This window comes from Balearica regulorum, chromosome 3 (genome assembly GCF_011004875.1).
Source record: "Balearica regulorum gibbericeps isolate bBalReg1 chromosome 3, bBalReg1.pri, whole genome shotgun sequence".
Taxonomy (NCBI): domain Eukaryota; kingdom Metazoa; phylum Chordata; class Aves; order Gruiformes; family Gruidae; genus Balearica; species Balearica regulorum.
This window is the reverse complement of record NC_046186.1, coordinates 76,755,404-76,772,907: the sequence shown is the minus strand read 5'-3', so window position 1 is coordinate 76,772,907 and position 17,504 is coordinate 76,755,404. Positions and strand designations below refer to the sequence as shown.

General features: G+C 44.1%; 1 long non-coding RNA gene across 1 annotated transcript in view; it reads right to left on the bottom strand.

Moving 5' to 3' along the window:
• Positions 1-16,901, bottom strand: part of LOC142601287 (uncharacterized) — a 59,301-nt gene extending 42,400 nt beyond the window's left edge. The window contains exon 1 of the long non-coding RNA XR_012834889.1: positions 16,846-16,901. This is a non-coding gene — a long non-coding RNA (uncharacterized LOC142601287). The remainder of the gene's footprint in view (positions 1-16,845) is intronic.
• Positions 16,902-17,504: the final 603 nt, after the last annotated feature.

Sequence of the window (17,504 nt, the reverse complement as noted above, 5' to 3'; positions counted from 1 at the left end):
CAGGGTCCCCACACTTTGTCCTTGCCACGGTGTATGCTGAGGAAGTGAACTGGGAAGCAAGAGAAGAGATGAGATTACCTGTTACAAGAGCCTGGACATTACCGTCCTTTGTGAAGGAAGGCAAATGTACCCCACGATAACATCGGGAAATCAGTGGAAAGTTCACTGATCCCAGACAGACCCATGGCATCCCTCCTTCTTGAAGAGAGACTTGGGATTTAACACCACCATTAAATCAAGAGTTCTCCCTACCAACAAATACATTCCTCTTCTAGTGCATTGAAACAATTAGGTAATTTCCATCTCCTTCCCTACAAATTGAATCTCTCAATAGCTCAATTTCTGCAAGTGCCATTGTTTTCTCAGGCGTGTTGAACGTCATTTTGCTGAGCCGCCATACTCTCCGAGTACCCAAGCCTCTCCAGCACCTGAGTGTTCAACACTACAGCTATTTCTTGAGTAGCGCTTGGACATGTTTCAAGTTGACATTTTAGATTGCATAACTCCTGGCGCAGCACTGTGAAGATGTCTCCTCCCATTGCATCAGAGAGTGACCTGCTGTGGCAAAGGCTATTACTTCCTTTGAGACTATCGAGTCTGTGGTGCCTCATCGAATTATACAGATTCCAAGAGGAGAAAAAGTAACCGCTGTGTGCTCCAGGCCCTGAACTTTTCAGAACAACACATCTGGAGAGCCTTCATCTACATATGCGGCTCTAATGCCACATCTCTTTGGCGAACACTGCATGCATTGAATTCTGCTAACACAGGATGACAGACAAGTAACAATAGGAGCTACGTTGACTCGGTGCTTGTCTCATCCTAAAATAAAATACTGTGTGACGGGCTAGCCACAGCTGCACACTTACAAAGAGCAGTCTGTGGCTTCTAAGCAAAGCAGCTGAGAAGTTAAAAAAAAAAAAAAATCTCAGCTTCCCCCTCCTCACTCATTTCCACACACACGTTAGATCTGAGGCCAAATTCCAATGACTAAAGTAGGCATATAACTAAGAATGACCTGATTTTTGGGAGGTTCTGAGGACTTGCATTGCCCAGGGACTTTACTGCTTCAAAACTGTGTTTCTTGGGGAACACAGAGGCTCAGTTCCTCTGAAAATTGGGTACATTTGAGCAGGTGCCGTAACGTTAGGGGGTTTATTGCCTCAATCTTGTAATTTGTTCTTCTGGAAACACTTTAATATGAGAGTGTAGACAAATGAATACTGAAAAAAAAAATTTAAAATCAAACATTGAATGTCCGGTCTCTGTAACCATGCTGAGTACCACTGTGGGGGGCGGGTATTGCACGCCGCAGTACAGAAGGGGCAGCGGGAGGCTGTGCAGCGGCAGGAGTGCTTTCCCATCAATATGACACAGGCCATGTGCTACAAGGGGCAGTACAGGTAGGGAGGGCAAGGGATGACCCAATCCTACTCAACTCCCAGAAACCCTTTCTGAGCAGTACCCTCCCTTCTCCATCCAGGTAACTCATACTAAAGATGGCAACTTTTCAAGTCAAGGCTGATCATCCAGAAGCCCAGGCACGTGAACGAGCAAACCTCCAGTGGGCTCTGGATCCATCTGAGGCAGAAAGAGGGTGATGCTGAACAAAAAGGGTGAATTGCAGTCATCTACCTTCTTTTCCCCCTGCCTCACTCTGCATGTTGCTTGTGGCTAAGGTGGCAGGAACAGACTAATGCTTGCTTTCAAGGGATTTGAAGAGAGTTCTTAACTGTTTAAAGAAGGCTTAAAAAATTGTAATTCTTAAGTGACTTTCCAAGGCTGGTCACTGAAGGTTACACAGGGCTAGATGCGAGGTTGTATAATCCTGTTTTTCAAATGTCAGCAGGAAAAAAGTAAAATTCTCCTTTTGGCTTTCTCCAACCCCTGAGTAATCTGATGCAGCACAAATCAATATGTTCTTGAGACAGCGTTCCATGGAAAATGTAAATTGTAATGTTATCTGATATTTGGGTTGTACAAACTCAAGCAAATTGCAGAAACTATAATCCCAGGCTGTGAATCACTGCTGCGGATCTAATCGCTACCATTCTTTTCTGTCCATCAGCTCTGCCGTTTGCAAAGCAGTGGAAGTATGGATTACACGTGACTGACTTGTATTTTCTGCCACTAACATGCCCTGATGGTAAGAAACTGCAGTGTGACCAAACAGTTAATCAGAAGCAAACCCTGGTAGTTGTGTGCAAATATCCTCACCTTTCCAATGAGAGCAAGTTCAGGAGTCCACAGCCAGCACACATCTGCCTGTACTTTTTAAAGCAGAAAGCATCACAGGGGAGCAGACTGCTTAGGACCTGTGGTTAGAAAGAAGCTCACTAACGCAACAAATGGTCGAGCAGACAACACAAACCAACATATGCCAAACTGTTTGAAGCCTGATACAGAACAAAAGGCCTGCCTCCTCAAATGAGGGCCAGGGCTGCGGAGTCCAGACAGAAACACATAGCAGCTGGCCAGCCATGCAGAATGAAATCCCCCAACAACCGGTTTCATCATAAGCAGCAGCTGACTGATCACGATTGACAGGACAGCTGACGAGAGGGCTCATTCCTTGGGTTCCTCCCTCCCTCGGTCTCAGTCGACATGAGCTGCCGCTCCGGTCATGAGAGCCTGTGGTACGTGTTTGTGTGGCAAAAACTCATGTCCATGGGGAATCAGACCTGTTTTTTGGTACAGTCTGCCAGGAGGCAAGAAGAAATTCCTGTTTCAAGCTGGCAGAAACCAGTGAAGTCAATTTCTGCATCCCAAAACACGCCCTCAGCAAGTCTTTAGCTGATTGGGGAACACAGGTAGGTCTGCCCCGCTTCTGCTGGGACTGAGTGGTGCTTTGACACGTGGCCATTATCCCACAGTGATAAACGCATCTGACGTCACACGTCTGCATTACCGTCTTCATCACTGCTGCCACAATTTTAGGCGCTACAGTTGTCAGCAGAGATGCAGGTCTGGATGGCCGTGCCCGTACTTTATTAGTGCCTTCATGAGCCTTTCTAAGCAGCGGCTCAAAGAGGGCAGTCTCACAGCCCATGTACGATACAAGACAGGAATGCAGAAGCTCCTGGGAAGAAAGGGAAGCCACAGAGTCAGAGAGGACTTTCTTGTAAGGTGAGGACTTTGAACAGGAATGCAACGAAATCCTCTGATGTGAACTCTTCTTCAGAAGGCTGGCAGGCTTCTCCAAACCCACCCAGGCTGCTGAACAGAACAGAGCACCCTGAAAAGTCCTTGTGAAGCAAGTGACAGGATAAACCAGCTTACAGGAGGGGAGCATGTCAGAGACATGCAAGCATGGGAGGGACTATCAGCTGGAAAGTCCGATTCTATATAATGGCTGTAATAAAATTAGGAAAGTCAGCCAAAGACCTCCTAGAAAACAGAAATTTCAGCATCCGCATGCTTTTTGGTTTGCCTACGTGCTGTGTACAGCTCCATGTTTACATACAACCCGTCCACTCTTCTCCTCAGAAGACCCACGCATTTTAAATGGTTCTGTAATTATATTTCTTCATAGCAGCAGACAGTTTTGAAAAGAATATCAGACAAGCCAAGGGAACAAACTCTTCTTGGACCGTTTCCCATCCCTGTTATTTTCATTAAAAAACAGGGAGAGCATTGGTGCACCGAGACTACGGCTGTTTGCACTATGTGCCTGACTCAGGAAACAAGCAGTTTGTTATTATGGTTATTTCTGGCAATTCAGGCCATTACTGCTCTGAAACATAAAGCAATTCCTATTTCACCTCAAGTACTAGTCTACAGATTCAAAATGTGTGTGCTAAGTCTTAATCTACAGGGTGTCCCACCTGACTGACTAGGACATAAATCCAAACAGAGCACAGCGAAAAATTACAATAAGTTGCCTGCATCACTTCAGGCCATATTCATCAAGCGATGGCTTATGAGTGCTGCATACTGAAAACACACAGGAGCTGGGTATTGAGAATTCTGAGCCACTGCCCATCATTTCCCTTTACCCGAAGTTCCTTTTAAAAAAGGCCAGATCCTTGGCTGCTGTCAATTAGCAGAGCCTCATTCAAGCTGATGCTGAATTAAACAGGCTAAAGATGCGCGCCCTGACTCAAGCAGAAAAATCTCTCCCCCACAATTACAGCAGAGAAGCTCATCTTTGTTTAAACATGCAGTTTTACAAAGGCTTTAACATCCACATGCTCACAAAGATTGGGAATTTTGTGGGCGTCAGTGTAGGTTTTGTACACCAGATTTGGGGACATTTACGTAACCAGCTCCTAAGAGGAGTGTACAACAAAGCGGGGAGGAGAGGGGCAGTTTCAGTGGCCACAGATTGTGGCTGTGGTGTTTGTCTCTCCCTCCACATTTGGGCCTTAATCACTTAACACACCCAAAAGCTGCCCTATGGCATCCGTTGATTTTTGAGAAATAAAATGGGAAGCAGTATCCTTAAAATCAGCATTTTTAAAATACAGGATGTTGCCACCCCACTGCCACAGTACTTCTCCTTTGTGCAGCTCCCCATTTATCCTTCATGCACCCACTCATCCCTGATGCCTCCTTATAAGCACCTCTGCTTCCAGGGCAAGGTAGCAGCTCTAAGACAATCAAGGAAGCTGTGAAAAAAAGGGTAAGGTGGGACTGTTTTCCATATTTCAGGCTAGAAATCTACATGACTTATTGAAAACATACCAGGGAAGTTTGTAAGCCTGTCCTTTGCCACAGGATCCAGGATTTCAGGCTAAAATATGGGAAACCCCATATTAAATGAGAAGTCTGCCAACCCTAGGAGCTCACCCATAAAGTGGATTACTCTGTGCAGCGACAGAGGTTTTCTAGACTACTCATTTTCACATGAGCTGATAGCTCAAGGGGATGTTCAGACAGTGCTCGATGCCTTTGAACCTGACCTACAACCAGCCAATGTCAGTTCAAACCTGACTGTTGGCAGAAAATGCGGGGGGGGGAGGGTGGGAGAGGAGCGAGGCATGTTGTCATGGTCTGCCTCTGTCAAAGGAGTTTGTAGTTTGAGAGAAATCAAACCAGCAGAGCAGAAAGCTCAGATAGCACTGAAACTAAATAAATAGCATGTGTGCCAGGGAGGGGGAGAAGTTCAGAGCTGTGTGGGGAGGCAGGGGAGGTCTGGGGAACGGGGAGAAGAAGAGGGACAGGATTTGGAGCGGCACAGCCATGCTCCCAGCCCTACCAAGGTCCAAGGCAAGGGAGTGAATGTCCCTCTCTTCTCCATGTCCCTGTCCCGTTCTCAGCAGGACTTGGGCAACCCTTGCCCCGTGTCCCATCTAGCGAGTGTGGTGACCCTGTCACTCCTTTTGGGAGCCAGCACTAGGAAAGCCCTTTCCAGCTTCCCGTGAGACTGCAAAACAAAGAGTGCGAGACTAAAAATGCACGGGGTCAGTGCTTATCAGTGTCCCAAGCACTGGCAATGGGTTGGGGGGGCGGCACCACTGAATGAGACAAATGCAGGGGTTCACACCCCTCACTTCTGTGTCTCTGCAGAAGGCATTTTCATTCAGCAGAGTACACCTCATGGAAATGAACAGGCTACTTCACACTTCTTCAAAAAACTCATTCTGCTTAAAGGTCAAGAGTCCAAAATCCACACACTCAATTGGGTTTCCTTGAAGCTAATAGCACAACATAAATTTGCCATCCAAATACAGAAACTTGCCATCACCTGAATGATTTACAAAATGCATCCTAAAAAAATAAAATAAATAGTCTCCCTGGAGGTTGAAAGATTGTTGCTGGGGGCATTTCTTTGGAATCAAACTGTGGCTCCAGTCAAAACACACAGGAACTCAGTCCCACAACATCCATCACGGCTGCTGTGTGGTGCCTGTCACCTCCTCGGCAGGAAATGTGGAGCAGGGAGCTTGGCAAAGGCTTCAGCTCTACAAGGAGGATTGAATCTCACAGTGGGATGGTGCAGCCCTAGCAAGGTGCCCACTGGGCTGCTCTGGTTGCTTCCCCATGTCAGCTGGAGGCTGGGGTTTTGTTCCCATAAGCAGACCTAGCTGATTATCGGTCTCAGGATTTGAGGGGTAGCAACTAGCACGTGGGAATCATTCTGCACCCCACCCTGTGCATGTGCTGGGGACTCGAAGGGTCCTGACTCCACTTTCTGCTGTTCTCAGAGATGGTCTAAGGGACAGCAAGAGAAACTGAGCTGAAAACCGTAAGAAGCCAACCAACACATATTGAAGACACAGTCTCCCCCCTTCCCCAGTGGGACAGGGAAAAGACTGGAGTGGGCTGCTGGGCTTGCAAGGAGGGAATGTGATAAAGCAAGCTTAGCTGAAACTGGGGCAGGGGATTTCACAGATGGGTGACATACAAGGAATGCAAGATCTACTTATATGTGCAGTTAAATAACCCCAGAAGCATGCAGAACTCCAGCAGGCGGCTGCCTTTGATGCATATATAGCAATAGGTGCCAGCTGACAAGGAGTTACGGGCTCCTAAAATACTCACAGATTAAGAAGACAGGAAAGGAGGTGAGCTGCAAGTCATAGCCAACAGATACACATGACAGCAGGGTGGAGAAGGAAGAAGATTCACATGTTTAATGTGGGGTTTTTTTGTTACATGGCTGTCACATTAAGATTTATGGAGCTAGACCTGCTTGATGGTTTCCCCTCTCTCCACACGATAGAGGATGAGACCTCAGCACTTACCACAGTGTGACCAAGAGTGGGGAAGAAGCCCACAGCAGCCACACAGCCTCTCCACCCCAGCCATAGCAATGTTTCGGCTGCTGAAGTAGCACAAAAGAAACTCACTTCCAATTAAAGTGTTTCTCTTCCATTAAAAGGCAAAGAAACTAGATGAAGGCTGCTCACACATTGTAAAGTTGTTTACAGCCAAGACGACCTTCCTACCTTGTTTAGTTTGGAAATAGCAATCTAAAAGGGAAAGTTTCCATAACCTATTGCCAGTTACTTGAATCAGTGATTTCCAAAATGTGGGCCACAGACAGCTGGTTGGTCACATGTGGCTGGCACTCCTCCCTTCTCATTGCTACTTCAGCCCGAGCACCGCTAAAAATATACCAAATGGTTTCCTAATATTGCGTTCCCGTGTGATCACTAGCTAGTGTTGAAATGGGGATGTAAGAAAACCAAAGATGTGAGAGGTGGAAGAGTGGTGCTCCATGTGTTGAGAGATGGTAAAGGGAGGCATGGACCACTTCAGGGGAACGTGAGCTGCAAAACCAGACACCCACTTAAGAAAGAAAATAGATATGGAAAACAATTGGATGTACTGGGAAATTTTATCATTTCGGTTAAGGCTATTGAGAAGTGTGTAGATTGTTTTTATGGTTTGGTGGTTTTTTTACATTGTCTTCTGTCTGTGTCCATAACCTCATCTTATTTTGGGACGACGTACACTGTGCCACGGTGTGTGACTCTGCTCACCTACCACGGTGAGGCCTGGGCCCCAGGGTGTGCTGTCAGACACCCAGTGGTAGAGATGTAACTTCAGGACATGCCACTCTTGACAGACTAGTTAATAAATATCTGTGGCATCTGAGCAACACACCGTTTTGCCATTTGGCCATCTGAGGCTGTGCTGGGCGGTTACAGAGCAAGTTGCAGAGGAACTTCCCACCCGCCGGCCAGTGCCCCAGACCTGCAGACCATTGCACGACCCGAACACTTCTGACTCCTCCTGACCACAGGCTGTGCGCCTACCGTGCGTGGGTGGGGTGCCGCGCAGTGCAGCCGTCTCAAGAAGCATCTGGATCGAGACAGATCTTTAGGTCTTTCATATCAGCAAAAAATGGGAAAACAGGCCTGAGAAGTTTTCCTGACAGCATAAGGGATTCCAAGGAGGGGTGTGGAGGGTGTGTAAATCTGTTAAAATAAATTTAGAAAAAGGACATGGACCAGTCAAACCTCAGTTTATGTTTCCCGTGTGTCACTTACATTTGTTCTTGACAAAAATGGGTGGCACTGCTCTGAAGCCCCAGGGCGCCCAGAGCCTTAGTCGGGCAGTTTATTTGGAGCAGTATGCCAAAACGCAGGCTGTAATGCCCTGCAGATCCCTCACGGCAGATTCCAGACAGGCCAGGATCCTTGGGAAGGCTGTGCGATGATATCACCCACCTCCACATCGGGAGGGATCTGGGAGCTGGTTTGAAGAAGATCTGGGGCTGCAGGCAGGACAAATAAAGCTCTCACATGCTTTTCAGCCAGGCAGCTGCATGTAGTTCAGCAGGAAACTCTTTGTATTATGTGACCAGGTCACAGACATAAACAAAAGGGCACTGAGAGACTGAGTCAACAGCCGGGTTCTCATGTCCATCTGTGTCATATTCATGTCACTAAAAATCAAATGCTCACAAGAGGAACTTGACATCATATGTGCATGCTGCAACATTTGCTATAAAGGGAACAGCAAAACATTCAAAAAAAGTCATGCAGTTGCAAAAGTTTTACTGCTACTAAAACAATAGCTAAAGGGTAAGTTTTCAGCAAGAAGCAGACAGGAATTTAACCATGCTGCTTACACTAATCCCCCTGAAATTTCTCTTTAAGAGAATCCAGGAGTGGACTATTCATTTTAAGAGAAATAAACTGGGGGAAAAGACAGCAAAAGTTGAACAGTCACCTGAGAGAAGCGAGGGAAAGCACATCAGGATCCTCCTGGGCCACTTCTGGAAGAGATTTCACCTCCCATACTGGATTTAGCTATTCAACTTGTTGAGAAATGTGGGTTATTGAGTCCCCATAAGGGGTCTGATGAAGTTGGAAAGCAAGAAAAGTCACTGTAAAATGACAGCAACGTGTTGTGGGGAGGAGTGGGAGCAGGCTCTCGGAAACAGCGATGCCCAGCATTGCTGTTCACTCGCCTCCACAGCACAACAATGAAGGGAAGGAAACAGACTGGAAGGACACAGCTTGGAAGAATCTGTTAAATGCATTATAAAATGCACTGCTGTAAGACTGTGGTTTAATTTGTCCAGATTTGTGTTTCATTCTTGAAGGAGTCCTCTTTCCTCCATCAATGAATGGTGGATCAATATGAAAAATTTTGTTGACTCTGGTAACAGCACCCTTTAAATAAATGATGGGACTTGTCTTCCTTAACACAGGAGATTAAATGGTGTTGGGTCACATCCCTGTTCCTCTCCTGATTTCAGTGACAGCCAGAGCAGTAGGCAACAGCTTCCCTCATACAATACGCAAGTTTTTACAGTCACAGGAAGAAGAGTCCTCTTCCTCCTCCTCCTTGCCATTGGAGGCCTGAACACCTTAGGGAAGCTTCCCGAGAAAATGAGAGGAAGAACATAATGACAAATTGGGCTGGCTGAGTCAGCAGCGTCCTGTGCTTGAACAAGCCCCCACAGTGCTTCGGCACAGAGAAAGAAATCCTCCCACATTTCTTTCAACCGTGTCCCACTGGGGAGTGAGCTGCGGAGAGCATCTCTATAACAGCACCTTCTTGCAGGTGGAATTACAACTCATCCTTGGAGTCAAAGTATAGAGTTAAAAGCTGATGGAAACTCTGGTTCTGTGGAAAAGGACCTGTCAGATAGGGTAAGCATCTGGTTGTAGTCTTGCTGTTGGAATTAAAACTAGCCTCGGAAATAGGGAAAGTGAGGTGTTACCTAGGGCAGGAGGGGGCTGAGGAAAGGAAGCAGTCCAGGCATCATGAGGAGCCAAAGCACCATTGCTTGTGCCTTGTGTGGGGAAGAAGAAGGGGACCAGCTGCTCAAATGACTGCCCTCCATCTCCCCCTGCAGTCAGATTCAGACCAGGTTGGTTGCTTCTGCAGGGAAGAAAACTGCAGTATATTGCTGCTTCTGTGGGGAAACTGCCCTCTGAGCAGAGCAGCCAGCTCCCTGTAAATTATCTTGTGCTTATCCAGGATGGGGGAAAAGTTTTTCTGGGCGCCTGTGATCTGGCTCTGTATGAAATGGCCTATTGGATCATGCTATGACAACTGTCAATCCCAAGACAGTTACAGACCGGTCCCTCATCAACAGAGGTACTGAAATTTAGGAAGAACTTCAAGTGACCCGCCGAAGGTTACTGGCTGCCTTCGTGTCAGCACCAAGATTGGAATACCAGACCAGCTGGCCTCCAGTCAAAGGTTCAGCCCCACCTATCCTATATATAGATTATTGTATCATATGCTCCCCCTTATTGCTATGCAACTGGGTGTCAGAGCAAAAACACAATTAAACACTGGACTTGGGCCCTGCTGAACCAGATGTTGGGAATGTTTTTCTCCATTGTGCTTGTCTAAAAGATGGCCACTCTCAGTAATCAATGCTCAAGCTATTTTTTCTAAGAAGGCTTTTGATGCTGACTTCTTAGGAAGGGAACTTGTTGCAGTCTGCTCTTTGAAGAATCTTAAATAATTTGATTGCAGTAGGAGCTGATTAAGCCTTCTTGAATCAAAGCCCAGTATTGCCTCAAGCTGAGGAAGAGACCCATAAACACAGTTGTTTCATAGTCAGTTGTAACCCTGTTTGAGAAGAGGTGCCAGTTCATGCCAGCGAAGCCTGGCCTCCCGTGCTCCTACTGCCATCACTTAGATGTCAGAAATCCTTAAGGAGTGCTCAAAGGCTTTTCTCAAGGCTTGGGATGATGGTCTCACTTTTATACCTGGTCTAATCCTCCTTTATAGTTCCTCAAATTGGTGGTCAAGATCCCAGTCCCACAGACGTTACCTTTATATGTGTGAAATTGTTCTGTATGACAGCATCTTGAAGGCGCTGAGACGCAGTCGTCTGTTTCTGATGTGCCCTAAGGCAACATCCTGGCTATAGTAAATCAACAGAAATTTGCCATTGACTTTGCTCAGGCCAGTTTTTTTGTCTTAGGGGTCTCGATCATCCTGATGACAAATCAGGGGAAAATTTGCTCTAGGTTGGAGACTTGTTTTCCACAGTGTCTCTCTCTCACCTTATTATCACCAGTGTGTAAAATAGAGAGATAAATTCACCTACTGAAGAGTTCTTCATTCTCATATTTTATGCTTTTGATCCATACAAGTACCCAAAGAAATTGGTTTCCAGCTATTGGTTTAGCTCAGCTTCTTCAGAAACACAGGGGGGACTGCCACCACAACTGCCTGTGAGGAAGCAGGGCCCGATGGTGCCATACTGCTTTTCTGTTGATATATTTTCCCCTCTCTAATTTTTATACATACACCTATTTTAACTGTAGGTACACAAATACAGAATTTGTCTGTTTGGGACTTTACGTTACTTTCATTACAAAACTGCGTAAAAAAGACAGCAAATCAATTTCATAGTCAGTGCTCACGCAGCAGGAGACAATTCATACTGACATCTGATACCTGCTGGCTGCTGCTTCCAATTATGCCAGATGCCGGAGAGCGGGGCTGTCGAAATAACAGTGTCGATGGTGCAATCAAACTAGTTAAGATTCTGGAAGTGTGTTGTGCTTGGTTCAGTGCGTCGTCAAATTCCCACCATAAGCAAAATAGTGACACCTACTCCTTTTCTGTTAACTTCTTAACTGGCAAAGAGAGGCACATTAATTCAATGTAAAGTTGTATCTTTGGATATATAGCTGAATCTTCCCCGAGGCTAAATATCAAAAGATTGGAAGGAATGTGAATGAAAAGTGAAATAAACATGATAAGGATTTATAATAATACATTCTTACTAGATCCTACTACAAGGCTGCATTACAGCCCTCAAGGCAAGACCACGCGTACTGCCTGCCCAGCGTCTTGCAGTGAATGCGGCTGTCATCAGATCAAATTTGGTGCCTTCCTGAAACTGGTTCACAGCTTGTTGAGCAGGAGTAGTAGGACAATAATAGGACAGGGTGTTGCTGCGGCATTAACTGACCAGCAGAGACAGAGAGGGCTACTCTTTGTGCGAGGCAGAAAGCAGAGGACAAGTTTGGCTGGAGCCACAGAACAGCCTGGCCATATAGTCTGCTCTCTTCTTATCTCCCTAAAAGTTAAAAGACAGGCAGAAGACTATGGCACTGGCAAAGCATGTCCTCCTTCACACTGACCGCCACCTCCCAAAAAAGCCAACCAACTAAAAAAATTGCACATACACACAGAAGGAAAACATTGTCCCCACCCCTTCCAATGACTGCAGCATTCCCTGATCTTCCATAAAAAGATCTTCTGGAGGAGATGTAGCCTTCCCTTCCCTTCCCTTCCCTTCCCTTCCCTTCCCTTCCCTTCCCTTCCCTTCCCTTCCCTTCCCTTCCCTTGCCTTCCTTCCGGCTTCAAGCTAAGATACCGCTCAGTGAGAGGCCTGTGAGTTCAAACTTGTCAGCCTGTCCTGTGCAAGATGGGTCATAAATCACATTGTCCAAAAAGATGAGAACAGGAGCACAGGACAACAGTTTAGCACAGTCCACAAAAAGACTCCACCAACAGCTCCAGTTGGACTTACCTTGTCAATTAGCACAGACAGAGGCTTTCCCTAGCGGATATTTCATAGAAAATTATGAACTACACATCACTGACAGCTATCCCTAGGATTAATTATATTCCCTGCAGAGCACAGAGGATGCCGCTGAGGCAGGGCAGTGGGACACCCCAGGCTGACCTGTACCATGCCGCAATGAAGCTGTAGCAACTTTCGGCATACGACCAACTGCATTTGAGTGATAAAATCACTATGCACGTGCAAATATACAAGCACCTCCTAACTGGAGACTTCCAGCCTCCAAAAGAGACTGAAATGTCTGGTTTGAAATATCTTTATTTTGCAAGGAGGCATCACCTGATGTACGGGATCTCCACAGTCAGTGCAGTTCCCTTTTCCATTCACAGACCAGGAAAGCAACTGCACGTCTGCAGTGGCAGCACCTACAAACAGGAGTGAAAAGGCCATAATTTAAACACTGTATAAAAAAGGCTCAGTTGAGATGGCTGGCCATAGCACCAGAAGTATTCTGTTCTGAATTGGACAAAATCTGCTAGATTTATAAGTAGATGTTCACATTAATGCTGTTAATATATTTACAGTAATCATAAATGCCAACTGATGCTTTAAAATGCTTTCATCAAAGATTTTTAAATCTACTACATCTGTGTTAATCCTCAATTAATATGTTTTTAATATGTGATGGGGCTTTTATTAACAGAACAAATAACTGTCATATTAAATCTAAATTAAATGCATAGTTGGGACTCTAATTTAAAATGTTAGTCTTAAATCTTTCAGACAACAAGACCTATGGCTAAATTAATCTCAAATACTACGTGTCATTGGTAATAATTTTATAATGCACCAGTGCCTCAGTCTTAATTACACACCAGGGTACTTTACTTTAACTCAAAAATGGGAGAAGTTCAACAAAACTTCAGCCTCTTCACCCAGGCATCTCCACCTCCTTCAGAGGAAAATTCAAACACACAGGAGAATGCATTGAATCTTCAAATTATATCCAGTTCTGCTCATTGACTTGGATGGGATAGTGTGCCAAAACTACTTAATTAGTTGTGGATGTTAATCACTGTATTAATGACATGAGGTAGAATCCATATGTCAGTGGCAGAATGTAACATATACATTCTGTGAACAATTCGTTATGATGAGCTAAAGAACAACGTATTCAGTTTAAATACCTTAATTGAGAAAAAACCTCAAGCATGGTTCAATTAATTGCTCAACTAATTACTCTTGTTCCAATAACAGACATTGATTTGCTCCACATTATATATTTGAATTTTAGACTTACTGCTGCTAATAAAATTAGTACTTAGCTTAGATCTAATATAAACAGATTTAATGCACATCCAGGAGATATTCAGCATTTAGCAATATCTTATTTTTATAGCATTCATCAGTTGTCTGTCTTTTTCCTTTCCACTGCCTGCAAAATCACAAATTATTTTTTTCAGGATATTTCCAATCCAAGTGTAAGTTAGTAAAAAATAATTGGGAGTAAGGAGAAGAGGAGGCAATTTCTTTCATGAAAAATGTATATTAAAAACTTTTGCAAGAAACACTCTAAAATGAAGACAGATGATGGCTTATTTTCCTAACTCAAAACCTATTTACACTTAAAAAAAGTTTTCATTTCTAAAACACATGGGTATCAAGAGGAAACAAAATATAAGTTTCCGTAGTGTTCAGAAGCTCCACATAGGGGAAAAAAAAAATCATTTTTATGTGAAAAACTATTTCTAACTAGATCCCAGTCATGTCAAAGACTTTCATTTTCCAGTCAAAAATTTTTAACAAACATTAAAATGTTAAAGGATTTTACAACATGTTTATATCTGGTCCTTACACTGCACTAACTTTCTTGCCGAGCATCTAGATACTACAGTTCCTGTTTTATTAAAAAAAAACACAAACAAACAAACCAACCCACAAAGAGACACAAGCATTTACTCCAACAAGATTATGTTATGTCTAAAATTAAATTATAAAGAACAAGAGTAACTACCAATATGCGGATGCGTGGAAAAAAGCACAAGCACTGTAGTAATAAGATCACACAGCTAATTTCAGGCTCCAGCGCCTTACAGCTTCTGGGAGGCAGGACTTTGCCTGCAGAGGGAGTGACCGGGGAAGAAAGATCTAAGATTGGGCTGGAAATTTTTTAAGAATCATTTCTCTCTGTGTGTTTTGTCGTTTTGTGAGCCTCTCCCAGAGTTACATTGTACAGGGAAGTGAAGATGAGGGAGAGGAAGCAAAAGATATCTTCCAAAATTTGCTACTGATTTCCAAACCTTGAAAGAGGCAGAACTGCATTCAGTTCCTCAGATAGTGTTCACCTCATGCCTCCTTCAGCATCCTCAGGCATCCCTAGTTCTTATGTACATATTTTCAGACCTCTAAAACACCACTGAACCCTGATTAATTCTGATTAATTGTCCAAAGACTGAATCAATAATAAATGAGCTCATTACAACCAGTTGTCCCTGTGGGACTGTCACAAGGCTGATAAAGATCAGCCAGTTGCAGGAACAAGCCATCACAGATCCTTACTCTTCCCTAAAGAACAATTTATGTTTACACTAAACCTCAAATTGCCACTGATGGATAACATGCTAAATGTACGTACCTTAGTTTTTACAAGAATCATAAAATATTTAGCTCCACAATATTGGCCAAAGGAACAAAGAACCGCAGCAGAGCAGTGCTTCTGCCCCTTTCTCTTCCTCAAGAGAGACGTGACGTACAAGAAATAGGATAGCAGAGGTGCTGTACCATCTTCCGCCTGCTTCAATCCACAGAAGACAGTGTCTCCTTTGAAAAAAAAAAAATGTATGATAAATGTATAGGGAAAAAATAATTTTGAAATGTCATGTCCTACTGTTCAGACAGGGGTATGATAGATGTATAGATTTTCATGTCTTGCACATTGTATTGCTAGTATAAATCATGACAGCAGTGAATTAAGACATAAAGGGGAAAGAAAGAAAGAAAGAAAGAGAGAGAGACTAGGAAAAGGGAAGGTGGTCTCATGAGCCAGGGATAGTGGAACAAATTCACTGCTGCAGGAACAAAATCACTGAAGAGAGCGAGTGCTTCTTTCAAAGGAGCTTCACCCACCTGCAGCACGATGCAGCTTGGTCCATTGACTCTTCCAAATTTAAAGCAATTCCTAAAAGCTGAACTGCCAGTATGTTCTCTGCCTCCAGGAAAAATGAGAAGCGTTACTATGAACGGCTTTCTGAGGTTTCTGATACATGTCAAGGTCACACATATGTGTATGACTGTTTGCAGTGAGTTATTGTTACTAACCGGCATGGTTTCCTTTACAGAAATGTTCAAGTGCTCCAGAGTTTTTAATGATGAGCTTTGACTGTGCTTCTCCGTAGATGAAAAAGGGGAGAAGTAACACGAAAGAACTCCTTCAGCAGTGAGAGCTGGAGGATTGGCTCAGTGGTGGAGCAAGAGCATTGCCTGGAAAATGCCTGCAGAGCCCCTAACATGTCGCTAGCCCTGGGTGTGCACAGAAAGATTTGGAAACCTTTCCTTGCACATTTTCTGTATGCATCTGTTCTCCTTCCAGCTCTTCCAGATGATGAACTATCGTCCAGTGATAAGAGTTTGAGTCTGAAGGCTGTTCCAACTTTACTCTGTCACAAAACTGCTGTATGGCATTAGAAGATAAAAGGAAAAACAAAAGAGTGCCACACTTAGGCCTTAGGTTTCTCAGCACAGGTTTCATAACTATTGTTATGCAAATACCTCCAAAATTTCAAAAATGTGTACTTGCTGTGTTCCCTTTTCGTGATACATCCTAAATTTTAGGGGTTCCAAAAAGAGTAAATTTTAGGCAAGTATGCTTTATTAATAGTTTATAATTGATATTAGTTTATAACTAACACTGATTGAAAGATAAAAATGGAAGGTACATATTACTGAGCAGTGATTTTTGAAATCAGGCCCCTGGTCACATCGAATTACTTATGCATCTGATCAGCATGATCAGTATAAAGATCAAGGATTGTTCAGCAATAATTCTTTGCAAGAACTACCAAGGAAGTGGAGAAAGTGCTGGGCTGAACTCCTCCAAGAGAAAAAGCTCAAATCTGTAAAAGCAATTATTCACAGAGATCTTATACAAATTGGAAAAAGCAGATACCTGGTAAAATATAGTTAGAGTAAATCTAGTTACTTTGTAAGTGCTTCAAGATCTTCAGCTGCCAGGTGCAAGCATGATGCAAAATATTACTGTGATTCATTTGTTCTAATGGCACACGTGCAATAAGAAGTAAAGCAAGTGTTTTGTCATAAAAGTTACCAAGTGGCTATATATGCTGTATTTAACTGGCCCTCAACCAAGCTTATATTCAGAGTTCATGGTAGGAAATTTGTTATGAAAGTTTAGATAGATCATAAAAAGCAAAAATAGGAACATTTACCTATGTTGTGCCAAATCATAGCAGTTACGTTCATTCTTGGACAGCAAAGAGTGGCTAGCATCTGACACTGCTGTGCAAAGGGTCAAGCATCAACCGTATGGATCCCTCAATTTTTCCCTCAGAAAAGGAAGAAACAAAAATCTGGAAGACATTCATTTTTTTCAGACCAGGCATCCTTCCAGGCTTCTCTGGAAATGTATATTTTCTTTTGCTCAAGCCAATGAAGCTTCATCAAGGAGACAAAATTCCCTCCTCCCGGCCAGTGCAGCCACTGGGCCCTTTTCCACAGCGAGCGCCGTTTCCGCAGGTGGAACAGCCACTGATGTCCCGTGTGTGGCTCCTCCGCTGGCAAGTGCGGAGCAAGCAGTGAGGAGCTTACGCTGAGGAGTGCACATCAGAGGGAGTGATTTTCTTCAACTTGTTTAAGGATTTGAAGACTTTTCCCCAGAGCCTAGTTATCGAGAAAAATAGCAAGAAACAAGAGATGCCACAAACACTTTGTCAACTTCAGATCTTTCTGGCTTAAAGATGTTAGAGCGAGCTGTTTCCAGCTATGTCAGGCCAGTGCAATGGTTTTACTGATAGACTGAGGAGGAACAATCTGTTCCAATTCAAACGCATTGTGTTCCATAGAAAGCTGGATTTTGCCCAGAAGGAAT